At 63.4% G+C, this 314-nt stretch overlaps 1 protein-coding gene across 1 annotated transcript in view; it reads right to left on the bottom strand.

Moving 5' to 3' along the window:
* The window catches only part of LOC104489943 (palmitoyltransferase ZDHHC9-like), a gene marked incomplete at both ends in the record, with an annotated part of 2,781 nt that overhangs the window by 1,974 nt on the left and 493 nt on the right, over positions 1–314 (bottom strand). The window lies entirely within an intron of this gene.

The raw sequence follows: 314 nt of genomic DNA, 5'->3' as shown, positions 1-314 counted from the left end.
GTGAGACTCTGGGGGTTCTCATCTCACCCATGTGCCGCTTGACTCCTACTGGAATAGCTGGGACAGGGTTCAAGGAACCACACAACCACCCAAAGGGCTGGGAACCTGCAGAGGAGGGGTGAGTCGCCGAAGGGCTGAGAGAGCGTCTGCGACACAGCAAGGGGAACAAGCCCAGGGGCACTCATCGCCACGGCAGAACCTCTGCAGTGACACAAGGAGCTGCCTTCGCACAGCCCGGCTCCCCTGGAACCCTTGAGCCCAGCCAGGCCCGGGAGCAGACGCGGGGTACTCCTGGCAAAGAGGAGCCGTCCGGC

Source organism: Buceros rhinoceros, unplaced genomic scaffold (genome assembly GCF_000710305.1).
Source record: "Buceros rhinoceros silvestris isolate BGI_N320 unplaced genomic scaffold, ASM71030v1 scaffold30242, whole genome shotgun sequence".
Classification (NCBI taxonomy): Eukaryota; Metazoa; Chordata; class Aves; order Bucerotiformes; family Bucerotidae; genus Buceros; species Buceros rhinoceros.
Note: the sequence above shows the minus strand (reverse complement) of the source record. Positions and strands in the feature narration are given on the sequence as shown.